Source organism: Strix aluco, chromosome 31 (genome assembly GCF_031877795.1).
Source record: "Strix aluco isolate bStrAlu1 chromosome 31, bStrAlu1.hap1, whole genome shotgun sequence".
Taxonomy (NCBI): Eukaryota; Metazoa; Chordata; class Aves; order Strigiformes; family Strigidae; genus Strix; species Strix aluco.
Window position 1 is genome coordinate 4,488,938 of NC_133961.1, and position 14,414 is coordinate 4,503,351.

A 14,414-nucleotide genomic window follows, 5' to 3' on the forward strand; every position below is an offset into this window, starting at 1 on the left:
GGTCGTTTCCACACAATCTGATGTTTGTCATGTCCGTCTCAACTGCTACAGGAGGCCAAAAAAGGGTGGGAGGCTGGAGAGAAGTAGTGGCAAGAAAAAATTGGAGGCCAAAATGAGTGGGAAGCCAAAAAGGGGTGGGAGGCCAAAAAAGGGTGGAAGGCTGGAGAGAAGTAGAGGCCAGAAAAAATTGGGAGCCGAAAATGAGTGCAGGCCGAAAAGGAGTGGGAGGCCAAAAAAGTGTGGGAGGCTGGAGAGAAGTAGAGGCGAGAAAAAATAGGAGGCCGAAAAGGGGTGTGAGGCCAAAAAGGGGTGGGAGGCTGGAGAGAATAAGAGGCCAGAAGTAATTGGAGGTCGAAAAGGAGTGGGAGGCCAAAAAGTAGTGGGAGGCTGGAGAGAAGTAGAGGCGAGAAAAATTTGGAGGTCAAAATGAGTGGGAAGCCAAAAAGGGGTGGGAGGCCAAAAAAGGGTGGGAGGCTTGAGAGAAGTAGAGGCCAGAAAAAATTGGCGGCTGAAAAGGAGTGGGAGGCCAAAAAAGGGTGGGACACCGATGAATAGAAGAGGTCAGAAAAAAATAAGGGGGTGAAAAGGTGTGGGAGGCTAAAAAGGAGTGGGAGGCCAAAAAAGGGTGGGAGGCTTGAGAGAAGTAGAGGCTAGAAAAAATTGGAGGCCGAAAAGGAGTGAGAGGACGAAAAATGGTGGGAGGCTGAAGAGAAGTAGAAGACAGAAAATATTGGAGGCCAAAAAGAGGTGGGAGGTCAAAAAGGGGTAGGAGGCTGGAGAGAAGTAGAGGTCAGAAAAACTAGGAGGCCAAAATGAGTGCAGGCCGAAAAGGAGTGGGAGGCCAAAAAGGGGTGGGAGGCTGGAGAGAAGTAGAGGCCAGAAAAAATAGGAGGCCGAAAAGGAGTGGGAGGCCAAAAAAGGGTGGGAGGCTTGAGAGAAGTAGAGGCTAGAAAAAATTGGAGGCCGAAAAGGAGTGAGAGGACGAAAAATGGTGGGAGGCTGAAGAGAAGTAGAAGACAGAAAATATTGGAGGCCAAAAAGAGGTGGGAGGTCAAAAAGGGGTGGGAGACTGGAGAGAAGTAGAGGCCAGAAAAACTTGGAGGCCGAAAAGGAGTGGGAGGCCAAAAAGGGGTGGGAGGCTGTTGGGGGAGGCAGCGGGTCTGCCTCTAGTCTAACTGAAGAAGAATTTAACCTTGAAAAAATTCCAGTGTATCCATGAGAGGCGAGAAAGACCCGAGAAGTGCCATGGAAACAAGATTAGAGAACTAAGATAAGAAGAACTGTCCTGACGATTCAGGCGAGAAACTATCACCCAATCGTGAAATGTTAGTTACTAAATTAAATCAATCCTGTATGAACACCTACTTTGAAGAAGGTTATAGAAAGGCTTGTTAGAACAATAAAGGTGTTTTTGCAGCCATTTTGGTCGTTTCCACACAATCTGATGTTTGTCATGTCCGTCTCAACTGCTACAGGAGGCCAAAAAAGGGTGGGAGGCTGGAGAGAAGTAGTGGCAAGAAAAAATTGGAGGCCAAAATGAGTGGGAAGCCAAAAAGGGGTGGGAGGCCAAAAAAGGGTGGAAGGCTGGAGAGAAGTAGAGGCCAGAAAAAATTGGGAGCCGAAAATGAGTGCAGGCCGAAAAGGAGTGGGAGGCCAAAAAAGTGTGGGAGGCTGGAGAGAAGTAGAGGCGAGAAAAAATAGGAGGCCGAAAAGGGGTGTGAGGCCAAAAAGGGGTGGGAGGCTGGAGAGAATAAGAGGCCAGAAGTAATTGGAGGTCGAAAAGGAGTGGGAGGCCAAAAAGTAGTGGGAGGCTGGAGAGAAGTAGAGGCGAGAAAAATTTGGAGGTCAAAATGAGTGGGAAGCCAAAAAGGGGTGGGAGGCCAAAAAAGGGTGGGAGGCTTGAGAGAAGTAGAGGCCAGAAAAAATTGGCGGCTGAAAAGGAGTGGGAGGCCAAAAAAGGGTGGGAGGCTGGAGAGAAGTAGAGGCCAGAAAAAATTGGCGGCCGAAAAGGAGTGGGAGGCCAAAAAGGGGTGGGACACCGATGAATAGAAGAGGTCAGAAAAAAATAGGGGGTGAAAAGGTGTGGGAGGCTAAAAAGGAGTGGGAGGCCAAAAAAGGGTGGGAGGCTTGAGAGAAGTAGAGGCTAGAAAAAATTGGAGGCTGAAAAGGAGTGAGAGGACGAAAAATGGTGGGAGGCTGAAGAGAAGTAGAAGACAGAAAATATTGGAGGCCAAAAAGAGGTGGGAGGTCAAAAAGGGGTAGGAGGCTGGAGAGAAGTAGAGGTCAGAAAAACTAGGAGGCCAAAATGAGTGCAGGCCGAAAAGGAGTGGGAGGCCAAAAAGGGGTGGGAGGCTGGAGAGAAGTAGAGGCCAGAAAAAATAGGAGGCCGAAAAGGAGTGGGAGGCCAAAAAAGGGTGGGAGGCTTGAGAGAAGTAGAGGCTAGAAAAAATTGGAGGCCGAAAAGGAGTGAGAGGACGAAAAATGGTGGGAGGCTGAAGAGAAGTAGAAGACAGAAAATATTGGAGGCCAAAAAGAGGTGGGAGGTCAAAAAGGGGTGGGAGACTGGAGAGAAGTAGAGGCCAGAAAAACTTGGAGGCCGAAAAGGAGTGGGAGGCCAAAAAGGGGTGGGAGGCTGTTGGGGGAGGCAGCGGGTCTGCCTCTAGTCTAACTGAAGAAGAATTTAACCTTGAAAAAATTCCAGTGTATCCATGAGAGGCGAGAAAGACCCGAGAAGTGCCATGGAAACAAGATTAGAGAACTAAGATAAGAAGAACTGTCCTGACGATTCAGGCGAGAAACTATCACCCAATCGTGAAATGTTAGTTACTAAATTAAATCAATCCTGTATGAACACCTACTTTGAAGAAGGTTATAGAAAGGCTTGTTAGAACAATAAAGGTGTTTTTGCAGCCATTTTGGTCGTTTCCACACAATCTGATGTTTGTCATGTCCGTCTCAACTGCTACAGGAGGCCAAAAAAGGGTGGGAGGCTGGAGAGAAGTAGTGGCAAGAAAAAATTGGAGGCCAAAATGAGTGGGAAGCCAAAAAGGGGTGGGAGGCCAAAAAAGGGTGGAAGGCTGGAGAGAAGTAGAGGCCAGAAAAAATTGGGAGCCGAAAATGAGTGCAGGCCGAAAAGGAGTGGGAGGCCAAAAAAGTGTGGGAGGCTGGAGAGAAGTAGAGGCGAGAAAAAATAGGAGGCCGAAAAGGGGTGTGAGGCCAAAAAGGGGTGGGAGGCTGGAGAGAATAAGAGGCCAGAAGTAATTGGAGGTCGAAAAGGAGTGGGAGGCCAAAAAGTAGTGGGAGGCTGGAGAGAAGTAGAGGCGAGAAAAATTTGGAGGTCAAAATGAGTGGGAAGCCAAAAAGGGGTGGGAGGCCAAAAAAGGGTGGGAGGCTTGAGAGAAGTAGAGGCCAGAAAAAATTGGCGGCTGAAAAGGAGTGGGAGGCCAAAAAAGGGTGGGACAGCGATGAATAGAAGAGGTCAGAAAAAAATAGGGGGTGAAAAGGTGTGGGAGGCTAAAAAGGAGTGGGAGGCCAAAAAAGGGTGGGAGGCTTGAGAGAAGTAGAGGCTAGAAAAAATTGGAGGCCGAAAAGGAGTGAGAGGACGAAAAATGGTGGGAGGCTGAAGAGAAGTAGAAGACAGAAAATATTGGAGGCCAAAAAGAGGTGGGAGGTCAAAAAGGGGTGGGAGACTGGAGAGAAGTAGAGGCCAGAAAAACTTGGAGGCTGAAAAGGAGTGGGAGGCCAAAAAGGGGTGGGAGGCTGTTGGGGGAGGCAGCGGGTCTGCCTCTAGTCTAACTGAAGAAGAATTTAACCTTGAAAAAATTCCAGTGTATCCATGAGAGGCGAGAAAGACCCGAGAAGTGCCATGGAAACAAGATTAGAGAACTAAGATAAGAAGAACTGTCCTGACGATTCAGGCGAGAAACTATCACCCAATCGTGAAATGTTAGTTACTAAATGAAATCAATCCTGTATGAACACCTACTTTGAAGAAGGTTATAGAAAGGCTTGTTAGAACAATAAAGGTGTTTTTGCAGCCATTTTGGTCGTTTCCACACAATCTGATGTTTGTCATGTCCGTCTCAACTGCTACAGGAGGCCAAAAAAGGGTGGGAGGCTGGAGAGAAGTAGTGGCAAGAAAAAATTGGAGGCCAAAATGAGTGGGAAGCCAAAAAGGGGTGGGAGGCCAAAAAAGGGTGGAAGGCTGGAGAGAAGTAGAGGCCAGAAAAAATTGGGAGCCGAAAATGAGTGCAGGCCGAAAAGGAGTGGGAGGCCAAAAAAGTGTGGGAGGCTGGAGAGAAGTAGAGGCGAGAAAAAATAGGAGGCCGAAAAGGGGTGTGAGGCCAAAAAAGGGTGGGAGGCTGGAGAGAAGTAGAGGCCAGAAAAAATTGGCAGCCGAAAAGGAGTGGGAGGCCAAAAAGGGGTGGGACACCGATGAATAGAAGAGGTCAGAAAAAAATAGGGGGTGAAAAGGTGTGGGAGGCTAAAAAGGAGTGGGAGGCCAAAAAAGGGTGGGAGGCTTGAGAGAAGTAGAGGCTAGAAAAAATTGGAGGCTGAAAAGGAGTGAGAGGACGAAAAATGGTGGGAGGCTGAAGAGAAGTAGAAGACAGAAAATATTGGAGGCCAAAAAGAGGTGGGAGGTCAAAAAGGGGTGGGAGACTGGAGAGAAGTAGAGGCCAGAAAAACTTGGAGGCCGAAAAGGAGTGGGAGGCCAAAAAGGGGTGGGAGGCTGTTGGGGGAGGCAGCGGGTCTGCCTCTAGTCTACCTGAAGAAGAATTTAACCTTGAAAAAATTCCAGTGTATCCATGAGAGGCGAGAAAGACCCGAGAAGTGCCATGGAAACAAGATTAGAGAACTAAGATAAGAAGAACTGTCCTGACGATTCAGGCGAGAAACTATCACCCAATCGTGAAATGTTAGTTACTAAATTAAATCAATCCTGTATGAACACCTACTTTGAAGAAGGTTATAGAAAGGCTTGTTAGAACAATAAAGGTGTTTTTGCAGCCATTTTGGTCGTTTCCACACAATCTGATGTTTGTCATGTCCGTCTCAACTGCTACAGGAGGCCAAAAAAGGGTGGGAGGCTGGAGAGAAGTAGTGGCAAGAAAAAATTGGAGGCCAAAATGAGTGGGAAGCCAAAAAGGGGTGGGAGGCCAAAAAAGGGTGGAAGGCTGGAGAGAAGTAGAGGCCAGAAAAAATTGGGAGCCGAAAATGAGTGCAGGCCGAAAAGGAGTGGGAGGCCAAAAAAGTGTGGGAGGCTGGAGAGAAGTAGAGGCGAGAAAAAATAGGAGGCCGAAAAGGGGTGTGAGGCCAAAAAGGGGTGGGAGGCTGGAGAGAATAAGAGGCCAGAAGTAATTGGAGGTCGAAAAGGAGTGGGAGGCCAAAAAGTAGTGGGAGGCTGGAGAGAAGTAGAGGCGAGAAAAATTTGGAGGTCAAAATGAGTGGGAAGCCAAAAAGGGGTGGGAGGCCAAAAAAGGGTGGGAGGCTTGAGAGAAGTAGAGGCCAGAAAAAATTGGCGGCTGAAAAGGAGTGGGAGGCCAAAAAAGGGTGGGACACCGATGAATAGAAGAGGTCAGAAAAAAATAAGGGGGTGAAAAGGTGTGGGAGGCTAAAAAGGAGTGGGAGGCCAAAAAAGGGTGGGAGGCTTGAGAGAAGTAGAGGCTAGAAAAAATTGGAGGCCGAAAAGGAGTGAGAGGACGAAAAATGGTGGGAGGCTGAAGAGAAGTAGAAGACAGAAAATATTGGAGGCCAAAAAGAGGTGGGAGGTCAAAAAGGGGTAGGAGGCTGGAGAGAAGTAGAGGTCAGAAAAACTAGGAGGCCAAAATGAGTGCAGGCCGAAAAGGAGTGGGAGGCCAAAAAGGGGTGGGAGGCTGGAGAGAAGTAGAGGCCAGAAAAAATAGGAGGCCGAAAAGGAGTGGGAGGCCAAAAAAGGGTGGGAGGCTTGAGAGAAGTAGAGGCTAGAAAAAATTGGAGGCTGAAAAGGAGTGAGAGGACGAAAAATGGTGGGAGGCTGAAGAGAAGTAGAAGACAGAAAATATTGGAGGCCAAAAAGAGGTGGGAGGTCAAAAAGGGGTGGGAGACTGGAGAGAAGTAGAGGCCAGAAAAACTTGGAGGCCGAAAAGGAGTGGGAGGCCAAAAAGGGGTGGGAGGCTGTTGGGGGAGGCAGCGGGTCTGCCTCTAGTCTAACTGAAGAAGAATTTAACCTTGAAAAAATTCCAGTGTATCCATGAGAGGCGAGAAAGACCCGAGAAGTGCCATGGAAACAAGATTAGAGAACTAAGATAAGAAGAACTGTCCTGACGATTCAGGCGAGAAACTATCACCCAATCGTGAAATGTTAGTTACTAAATTAAATCAATCCTGTATGAACACCTACTTTGAAGAAGGTTATAGAAAGGCTTGTTAGAACAATAAAGGTGTTTTTGCAGCCATTTTGGTCGTTTCCACACAATCTGATGTTTGTCATGTCCGTCTCAACTGCTACAGGAGGCCAAAAAAGGGTGGGAGGCTGGAGAGAAGTAGTGGCAAGAAAAAATTGGAGGCCAAAATGAGTGGGAAGCCAAAAAGGGGTGGGAGGCCAAAAAAGGGTGGAAGGCTGGAGAGAAGTAGAGGCCAGAAAAAATTGGGAGCCGAAAATGAGTGCAGGCCGAAAAGGAGTGGGAGGCCAAAAAAGTGTGGGAGGCTGGAGAGAAGTAGAGGCGAGAAAAAATAGGAGGCCGAAAAGGGGTGTGAGGCCAAAAAGGGGTGGGAGGCTGGAGAGAATAAGAGGCCAGAAGTAATTGGAGGTCGAAAAGGAGTGGGAGGCCAAAAAGTAGTGGGAGGCTGGAGAGAAGTAGAGGCGAGAAAAATTTGGAGGTCAAAATGAGTGGGAAGCCAAAAAGGGGTGGGAGGCCAAAAAAGGGTGGGAGGCTTGAGAGAAGTAGAGGCCAGAAAAAATTGGCGGCTGAAAAGGAGTGGGAGGCCAAAAAAGGGTGGGAGGCTGGAGAGAAGTAGAGGCCAGAAAAAATTGGCGGCCGAAAAGGAGTGGGAGGCCAAAAAGGGGTGGGACACCGATGAATAGAAGAGGTCAGAAAAAAATAGGGGGTGAAAAGGTGTGGGAGGCTAAAAAGGAGTGGGAGGCCAAAAAAGGGTGGGAGGCTTGAGAGAAGTAGAGGCTAGAAAAAATTGGAGGCTGAAAAGGAGTGAGAGGACGAAAAATGGTGGGAGGCTGAAGAGAAGTAGAAGACAGAAAATATTGGAGGCCAAAAAGAGGTGGGAGGTCAAAAAGGGGTAGGAGGCTGGAGAGAAGTAGAGGTCAGAAAAACTAGGAGGCCAAAATGAGTGCAGGCCGAAAAGGAGTGGGAGGCCAAAAAGGGGTGGGAGGCTGGAGAGAAGTAGAGGCCAGAAAAAATAGGAGGCCGAAAAGGAGTGGGAGGCCAAAAAAGGGTGGGAGGCTTGAGAGAAGTAGAGGCTAGAAAAAATTGGAGGCCGAAAAGGAGTGAGAGGACGAAAAATGGTGGGAGGCTGAAGAGAAGTAGAAGACAGAAAATATTGGAGGCCAAAAAGAGGTGGGAGGTCAAAAAGGGGTGGGAGACTGGAGAGAAGTAGAGGCCAGAAAAACTTGGAGGCCGAAAAGGAGTGGGAGGCCAAAAAGGGGTGGGAGGCTGTTGGGGGAGGCAGCGGGTCTGCCTCTAGTCTAACTGAAGAAGAATTTAACCTTGAAAAAATTCCAGTGTATCCATGAGAGGCGAGAAAGACCCGAGAAGTGCCATGGAAACAAGATTAGAGAACTAAGATAAGAAGAACTGTCCTGACGATTCAGGCGAGAAACTATCACCCAATCGTGAAATGTTAGTTACTAAATTAAATCAATCCTGTATGAACACCTACTTTGAAGAAGGTTATAGAAAGGCTTGTTAGAACAATAAAGGTGTTTTTGCAGCCATTTTGGTCGTTTCCACACAATCTGATGTTTGTCATGTCCGTCTCAACTGCTACAGGAGGCCAAAAAAGGGTGGGAGGCTGGAGAGAAGTAGTGGCAAGAAAAAATTGGAGGCCAAAATGAGTGGGAAGCCAAAAAGGGGTGGGAGGCCAAAAAAGGGTGGAAGGCTGGAGAGAAGTAGAGGCCAGAAAAAATTGGGAGCCGAAAATGAGTGCAGGCCGAAAAGGAGTGGGAGGCCAAAAAAGTGTGGGAGGCTGGAGAGAAGTAGAGGCGAGAAAAAATAGGAGGCCGAAAAGGGGTGTGAGGCCAAAAAGGGGTGGGAGGCTGGAGAGAATAAGAGGCCAGAAGTAATTGGAGGTCGAAAAGGAGTGGGAGGCCAAAAAGTAGTGGGAGGCTGGAGAGAAGTAGAGGCGAGAAAAATTTGGAGGTCAAAATGAGTGGGAAGCCAAAAAGGGGTGGGAGGCCAAAAAAGGGTGGGAGGCTTGAGAGAAGTAGAGGCCAGAAAAAATTGGCGGCTGAAAAGGAGTGGGAGGCCAAAAAAGGGTGGGACAGCGATGAATAGAAGAGGTCAGAAAAAAATAGGGGGTGAAAAGGTGTGGGAGGCTAAAAAGGAGTGGGAGGCCAAAAAAGGGTGGGAGGCTTGAGAGAAGTAGAGGCTAGAAAAAATTGGAGGCTGAAAAGGAGTGAGAGGACGAAAAATGGTGGGAGGCTGAAGAGAAGTAGAAGACAGAAAATATTGGAGGCCAAAAAGAGGTGGGAGGTCAAAAAGGGGTAGGAGGCTGGAGAGAAGTAGAGGTCAGAAAAACTAGGAGGCCAAAATGAGTGCAGGCCGAAAAGGAGTGGGAGGCCAAAAAGGGGTGGGAGGCTGGAGAGAAGTAGAGGCCAGAAAAAATAGGAGGCCGAAAAGGAGTGGGAGGCCAAAAAAGGGTGGGAGGCTTGAGAGAAGTAGAGGCTAGAAAAAATTGGAGGCTGAAAAGGAGTGAGAGGACGAAAAATGGTGGGAGGCTGAAGAGAAGTAGAAGACAGAAAATATTGGAGGCCAAAAAGAGGTGGGAGGTCAAAAAGGGGTGGGAGACTGGAGAGAAGTAGAGGCCAGAAAAACTTGGAGGCTGAAAAGGAGTGGGAGGCCAAAAAGGGGTGGGAGGCTGTTGGGGGAGGCAGCGGGTCTGCCTCTAGTCTAACTGAAGAAGAATTTAACCTTGAAAAAATTCCAGTGTATCCATGAGAGGCGAGAAAGACCCGAGAAGTGCCATGGAAACAAGATTAGAGAACTAAGATAAGAAGAACTGTCCTGACGATTCAGGCGAGAAACTATCACCCAATCGTGAAATGTTAGTTACTAAATTAAATCAATCCTGTATGAACACCTACTTTGAAGAAGGTTATAGAAAGGCTTGTTAGAACAATAAAGGTGCTTTTGCAGCCATTTTGGTCGTTTCCACACAATCTGATGTTTGTCATGTCCGTCTCAACTGCTACAGGAGGCCAAAAAAGGGTGGGAGGCTGGAGAGAATAAGAGGCCAGAAGTAATTGGAGGTCGAAAAGGAGTGGGAGGCCAAAAAGTAGTGGGAGGCTGGAGAGAAGTAGAGGCGAGAAAAATTTGGAGGTCAAAATGAGTGGGAAGCCAAAAAGGGGTGGGAGGCCAAAAAAGGGTGGGAGGCTTGAGAGAAGTAGAGGCCAGAAAAAATTGGCGGCTGAAAAGGAGTGGGAGGCCAAAAAAGGGTGGGAGGCTGGAGAGAAGTAGAGGCCAGAAAAAATAGGAGGTCGAAATGAGTGGGCGGTCAAAAAGGGGTGGGACACCGATGAATAGAAGAGGTCAGAAAAAAATAGGGGGTGAAAAGGTGTGGGAGGCTAAAAAGGAGTGGGAGGCCAAAAAAGGGTGGGAGGCTTGAGAGAAGTAGAGGCTAGAAAAAATTGGAGGCTGAAAAGGAGTGAGAGGACGAAAAATGGTGGGAGGCTGAAGAGAAGTAGAAGACAGAAAATATTGGAGGCCAAAAAGAGGTGGGAGGTCAAAAAGGGGTAGGAGGCTGGAGAGAAGTAGAGGTCAGAAAAACTAGGAGGCCAAAATGAGTGCAGGCCGAAAAGGAGTGGGAGGCCAAAAAGGGGTGGGAGGCTGGAGAGAAGTAGAGGCCAGAAAAAATAGGAGGCCGAAAAGGAGTGGGAGGCCAAAAAAGGGTGGGAGGCTTGAGAGAAGTAGAGGCTAGAAAAAATTGGAGGCCAAAAAGGAGTGAGAGGACGAAAAATGGTGGGAGGCTGAAGAGAAGTAGAAGACAGAAAATATTGGAGGCCAAAAAGAGGTGGGAGGTCAAAAAGGGGTGGGAGACTGGAGAGAAGTAGAGGCCAGAAAAACTTGGAGGCCGAAAAGGAGTGGGAGGCCAAAAAGGGGTGGGAGGCTGTTGGGGGAGGCAGCGGGTCTGCCTCTAGTCTAACTGAAGAAGAATTTAACCTTGAAAAAATTCCAGTGTATCCATGAGAGGCGAGAAAGACCCGAGAAGTGCCATGGAAACAAGATTAGAGAACTAAGATAAGAAGAACTGTCCTGACGATTCAGGCGAGAAACTATCACCCAATCGTGAAATGTTAGTTACTAAATTAAATCAATCCTGTATGAACACCTACTTTGAAGAAGGTTATAGAAAGGCTTGTTAGAACAATAAAGGTGTTTTTGCAGCCATTTTGGTCGTTTCCACACAATCTGATGTTTGTCATGTCCGTCTCAACTGCTACAGGAGGCCAAAAAAGGGTGGGAGGCTGGAGAGAAGTAGTGGCAAGAAAAAATTGGAGGCCAAAATGAGTGGGAAGCCAAAAAGGGGTGGGAGGCCAAAAAAGGGTGGAAGGCTGGAGAGAAGTAGAGGCCAGAAAAAATTGGGAGCCGAAAATGAGTGCAGGCCGAAAAGGAGTGGGAGGCCAAAAAAGTGTGGGAGGCTGGAGAGAAGTAGAGGCGAGAAAAAATAGGAGGCCGAAAAGGGGTGTGAGGCCAAAAAGGGGTGGGAGGCTGGAGAGAATAAGAGGCCAGAAGTAATTGGAGGTCGAAAAGGAGTGGGAGGCCAAAAAGTAGTGGGAGGCTGGAGAGAAGTAGAGGCGAGAAAAATTTGGAGGTCAAAATGAGTGGGAAGCCAAAAAGGGGTGGGAGGCCAAAAAAGGGTGGGAGGCTTGAGAGAAGTAGAGGCCAGAAAAAATTGGCGGCTGAAAAGGAGTGGGAGGCCAAAAAAGGGTGGGACACCGATGAATAGAAGAGGTCAGAAAAAAATAGGGGGTGAAAAGGTGTGGGAGGCTAAAAAGGAGTGGGAGGCCAAAAAAGGGTGGGAGGCTTGAGAGAAGTAGAGGCTAGAAAAAATTGGAGGCTGAAAAGGAGTGAGAGGACGAAAAATGGTGGGAGGCTGAAGAGAAGTAGAAGACAGAAAATATTGGAGGCCAAAAAGAGGTGGGAGGTCAAAAAGGGGTAGGAGGCTGGAGAGAAGTAGAGGTCAGAAAAACTAGGAGGCCAAAATGAGTGCAGGCCGAAAAGGAGTGGGAGGCCAAAAAGGGGTGGGAGGCTGGAGAGAAGTAGAGGCCAGAAAAAATAGGAGGCCGAAAAGGAGTGGGAGGCCAAAAAAGGGTGGGAGGCTTGAGAGAAGTAGAGGCTAGAAAAAATTGGAGGCCGAAAAGGAGTGAGAGGACGAAAAATGGTGGGAGGCTGAAGAGAAGTAGAAGACAGAAAATATTGGAGGCCAAAAAGAGGTGGGAGGTCAAAAAGGGGTGGGAGACTGGAGAGAAGTAGAGGCCAGAAAAACTTGGAGGCCGAAAAGGAGTGGGAGGCCAAAAAGGGGTGGGAGGCTGTTGGGGGAGGCAGCGGGTCTGCCTCTAGTCTAACTGAAGAAGAATTTAACCTTGAAAAAATTCCAGTGTATCCATGAGAGGCGAGAAAGACCCGAGAAGTGCCATGGAAACAAGATTAGAGAACTAAGATAAGAAGAACTGTCCTGACGATTCAGGCGAGAAACTATCACCCAATCGTGAAATGTTAGTTACTAAATTAAATCAATCCTGTATGAACACCTACTTTGAAGAAGGTTATAGAAAGGCTTGTTAGAACAATAAAGGTGTTTTTGCAGCCATTTTGGTCGTTTCCACACAATCTGATGTTTGTCATGTCCGTCTCAACTGCTACAGGAGGCCAAAAAAGGGTGGGAGGCTGGAGAGAAGTAGTGGCAAGAAAAAATTGGAGGCCAAAATGAGTGGGAAGCCAAAAAGGGGTGGGAGGCCAAAAAAGGGTGGAAGGCTGGAGAGAAGTAGAGGCCAGAAAAAATAGGAGGCCGAAAAGGAGTGGGAGGCCAAAAAAGGGTGGGAGGCTTGAGAGAAGTAGAGGCTAGAAAAAATTGGAGGCCGAAAAGGAGTGAGAGGACGAAAAATGGTGGGAGGCTGAAGAGAAGTAGAAGACAGAAAATATTGGAGGCCAAAAAGAGGTGGGAGGTCAAAAAGGGGTGGGAGACTGGAGAGAAGTAGAGGCCAGAAAAACTTGGAGGCCGAAAAGGAGTGGGAGGCCAAAAAGGGGTGGGAGGCTGTTGGGGGAGGCAGCGGGTCTGCCTCTAGTCTAACTGAAGAAGAATTTAACCTTGAAAAAATTCCAGTGTATCCATGAGAGGCGAGAAAGACCCGAGAAGTGCCATGGAAACAAGATTAGAGAACTAAGATAAGAAGAACTGTCCTGACGATTCAGGCGAGAAACTATCACCCAATCGTGAAATGTTAGTTACTAAATTAAATCAATCCTGTATGAACACCTACTTTGAAGAAGGTTATAGAAAGGCTTGTTAGAACAATAAAGGTGTTTTTGCAGCCATTTTGGTCGTTTCCACACAATCTGATGTTTGTCATGTCCGTCTCAACTGCTACAGGAGGCCAAAAAAGGGTGGGAGGCTGGAGAGAAGTAGTGGCAAGAAAAAATTGGAGGCCAAAATGAGTGGGAAGCCAAAAAGGGGTGGGAGGCCAAAAAAGGGTGGAAGGCTGGAGAGAAGTAGAGGCCAGAAAAAATTGGGAGCCGAAAATGAGTGCAGGCCGAAAAGGAGTGGGAGGCCAAAAAAGTGTGGGAGGCTGGAGAGAAGTAGAGGCGAGAAAAAATAGGAGGCCGAAAAGGGGTGTGAGGCCAAAAAGGGGTGGGAGGCTGGAGAGAATAAGAGGCCAGAAGTAATTGGAGGTCGAAAAGGAGTGGGAGGCCAAAAAGTAGTGGGAGGCTGGAGAGAAGTAGAGGCGAGAAAAATTTGGAGGTCAAAATGAGTGGGAAGCCAAAAAGGGGTGGGAGGCCAAAAAAGGGTGGGAGGCTTGAGAGAAGTAGAGGCCAGAAAAAATTGGCGGCTGAAAAGGAGTGGGAGGCCAAAAAAGGGTGGGACAGCGATGAATAGAAGAGGTCAGAAAAAAATAGGGGGTGAAAAGGTGTGGGAGGCTAAAAAGGAGTGGGAGGCCAAAAAAGGGTGGGAGGCTTGAGAGAAGTAGAGGCTAGAAAAAATTGGAGGCTGAAAAGGAGTGAGAGGACGAAAAATGGTGGGAGGCTGAAGAGAAGTAGAAGACAGAAAATATTGGAGGCCAAAAAGAGGTGGGAGGTCAAAAAGGGGTAGGAGGCTGGAGAGAAGTAGAGGTCAGAAAAACTAGGAGGCCAAAATGAGTGCAGGCCGAAAAGGAGTGGGAGGCCAAAAAGGGGTGGGAGGCTGGAGAGAAGTAGAGGCCAGAAAAAATAGGAGGCCGAAAAGGAGTGGGAGGCCAAAAAAGGGTGGGAGGCTTGAGAGAAGTAGAGGCTAGAAAAAATTGGAGGCTGAAAAGGAGTGAGAGGACGAAAAATGGTGGGAGGCTGAAGAGAAGTAGAAGACAGAAAATATTGGAGGCCAAAAAGAGGTGGGAGGTCAAAAAGGGGTGGGAGACTGGAGAGAAGTAGAGGCCAGAAAAACTTGGAGGCTGAAAAGGAGTGGGAGGCCAAAAAGGGGTGGGAGGCTGTTGGGGGAGGCAGCGGGTCTGCCTCTAGTCTAACTGAAGAAGAATTTAACCTTGAAAAAATTCCAGTGTATCCATGAGAGGCGAGAAAGACCCGAGAAGTGCCATGGAAACAAGATTAGAGAACTAAGATAAGAAGAACTGTCCTGACGATTCAGGCGAGAAACTATCACCCAATCGTGAAATGTTAGTTACTAAATTAAATCAATCCTGTATGAACACCTACTTTGAAGAAGGTTATAGAAAGGCTTGTTAGAACAATAAAGGTGCTTTTGCAGCCATTTTGGTCGTTTCCACACAATCTGATGTTTGTCATGTCCGTCTCAACTGCTACAGGAGGCCAAAAAAGGGTGGGAGGCTGGAGAGAATAAGAGGCCAGAAGTAATTGGAGGTCGAAAAGGAGTGGGAGGCCAAAAAGTAGTGGGAGGCTGGAGAGAAGTAGAGGCGAGAAAAATTTGGAGGTCAAAATGAGTGGGAAGCCAAAAAGGGGTGGGAGGCCAAAAAAGGGTGGGAGGCTTGAGAGAAG